The sequence below is a fragment of the Gossypium arboreum genome, chromosome 13 (genome assembly GCF_025698485.1).
Source record: "Gossypium arboreum isolate Shixiya-1 chromosome 13, ASM2569848v2, whole genome shotgun sequence".
Classification (NCBI taxonomy): domain Eukaryota; kingdom Viridiplantae; phylum Streptophyta; class Magnoliopsida; order Malvales; family Malvaceae; genus Gossypium; species Gossypium arboreum.
The window spans coordinates 9,438,395-9,441,093 of NC_069082.1; the positions used below are offsets into that span (position 1 = coordinate 9,438,395).

At 37.0% G+C, this 2,699-nt stretch overlaps 1 non-coding gene across 1 annotated transcript; it reads left to right on the forward strand.

Annotated features, from left to right (window-relative positions):
- The first annotated feature begins 1,646 nt into the window (after positions 1-1,646).
- LOC128287216 (small nucleolar RNA R71) lies at positions 1,647-1,753 on the forward strand. Its single transcript, XR_008277912.1, has one exon. It is a non-coding gene; the product is annotated as a small nucleolar RNA R71 (small nucleolar RNA).
- The last annotated feature ends 946 nt before the right edge of the window (positions 1,754-2,699 follow it).

Sequence of the window (2,699 nt, forward strand, 5' to 3'; positions counted from 1 at the left end):
TAGCCTTCGTTTTTCATAGATAGGTCATTTGTTATTGTTTGAACATGGCTTATGTAGGTTCTTCTAACTTATTTCCTGTAAAGGAGGTTGCACTACATGGTCGGTTTTAGTAGAATAATTTATACAACCACCTTCAATTTTTGATGTGTTACTCGTATTACGAGCTTGAAAGGTGACTGTTTCGTCTCCCACACGAAGTGTGAGTTCACCTGTGCCAACATCAATTATTATTCTAGTGGTTGCTAAAAAGGGCCTTCCTAAAATTAAAGGAATATTATTATCCTCCTTTATGTCTAGAATAACGAAATCAACTGGGAATATAAACTTATCAATTTTAACGAGTACATCTTCAATAATCCCCCTAGAAAATCTGATTGTTTTATCGGCTAATTGAATACTCATCCTAGTTTGTTTGGGTTTCCTAAGACCTAGTTGCTTGAACATTTTGTAAGGCATGACATTGATACTAGCCCCGAATCAGCAAAGCATTATTAAAATCTAGGCTACCAATTAAACAGAGAATCGTAAAACTCCCTGGATCTTTTAATTTTTTGGCCAGCTTATTCTGTAGTATGGCTGAGCAAACCGCATTTAGCTCCACATGCGGTGCCTCATCCAACTTCCGCTTATTTGTTAAAAGCTCATTTAAGAATTTGACTGCGTTTGGCATCTGTGAAAGAGCTTCAATAAACGGTAAGTTAATATGTAATTTCTTTAATAATTTAAAAAATTTACCAAATTGTTCATCTGTGCGGTTTTTCTTTGTCGCGTTAGGGTATGGCACACGAGGTTTGTACTCGTTACTTATTGGTTTCTGGTCATTGTGGTCCATCTCACCTTTACCTTTACTTACCACAGTTTCTTGCCTCGGTTCTGGTTTAGGTGCAACTAACCCTTCTTGAATGGTAATTGCATTGAGTTGCTCATTTGGGTTAGATTCAGTGTTACTCAACAGGCTACCTTTTGGTCATTTAGATATCAATTTAGCTAGCTAACCTAACTGAGTTTCAAGCCCTTGGATCGACGCTTGTTGATTTTTAAGTGCTGTCTCGGTATTCTGGAAACGAGTTTCTGACACCGAGATGAATTTTGTTAGCATCTCTTCAAGGTTCGGCTTTTTCTCTTGCTGGTAAGGTTGTTGTTGGAAGCCTGGATATGGTGGTGGTCTGTGATTCCCTTGGCCTTCCTATGAGAAATTTTGGTGGTTCCTCCATCCTGTATTGTAAGTATTACTATAAGGATTATTTTGAGATCGAGGATTATTACCCATATAATTTAGTTGCTCGTTCTCCATGTTGTGGCCATAGGGTGGGTATTCTGAATTGTTGGATCCACCTCCGTTTGCTTCGCACTGCATTACTGGGTGAACCTGCGAAGAACCAAGAAAGTCGTCAATTTTTCTGTTCAAAAGTTCTACCTGATTAGAGAGTATGGTTATCGAATCGACGTTAAAAACGCCGGCTGTTTTCATTGGTTTTGTTTTCATGACTTGCCACTGATAATTATTCAGTTACATCTCTTCTATAATTTAATAAGCATCCTCAGGTGTCTTATTATTGATAGTTCCACTAGCGGCTGCGTCAATCATCTGTCGAGTCGAAGGATTCAGACCATTGTGAAACGTTTGAACCTGTAGCCAGAATGGTAACCCATGGTGAGGTCACCTTCTCAACAGATCCTTATATCTCTCCCATGCATTGTAGAGTGTTTCTAAATCCATCTATACAAAAGAGGAGATATCATTACGTAATTTGGCTGTTTTAGCCGGCGGAAAATATTTTAATAAAAACTTTTCGGTTATTTATTCCCAAGTAGTGATTGACCATTGTGGTAATGAGTTCAATCACTGTTTAGTCTTATTTCTCAACGAAAGGGTAAACAACTGAAGGCGAATGGCATTATCAGAAACGCCATTGATTTTAAAAGTGTCGCAAAACTCTAAAAAAAATTGTCAAATGAGCGTTTGGGTCCTCGTCCTGCAAACCATCAAACTGAACAAAATGTTGGATCATTTGAATGGTGTTAGGTTTCAATTCAAAATTATTTGTAGCAACAGCAGGCCTAACTATACTTGACTCAGTTCCTGTTAAAGTAGGTTTAGCATAATCTTACATAGTACGTAGAGCAGGATTCTGATTAGCAGCAATCGCAGGAGGTAACGAATTTTCTTGGTTTTCAGTCATATCCTCGGTTGTGGTTGAAATGTCGTCCTCTTGCTCTTCCTCTGTGTATTTTAAGCTTTGTCTTATTTCTCTTCGATTTCTGCGAACTATGCGATCGATCTCACTATCAAACAGCAATGGTCCCGACAGGTTTCTTCTAGTCATATACTATAAAAACCTGTCAGGAACGAATAAAAGAAAAATTAAAAATAAAATAAAAATTTAAATTGCAAATAAAGTAAAATTGCAAATGTAATAAAATCGAGTGTTCCTAATATCTTAGTTCCCTAGCAACGGCGCCAAAACTTTAGTACGTGATATTCGAGGCAGGTTTTAAAGATTTATAATTAATCATTCTTGAAACTAAATATTATCACGATAAAGGCAAGTGTACCTATCGAACTGTAGTATAGCTTTAGCAAGACTGGATTGTTGAACTCAAAGGAACCAATAGTACTATAAATTACTTCCTTTTTATTATCTAGCCTAAAATTAAGGGGTTTGTTTATCTAAACTAGTTAACCAAACTAAGGATGC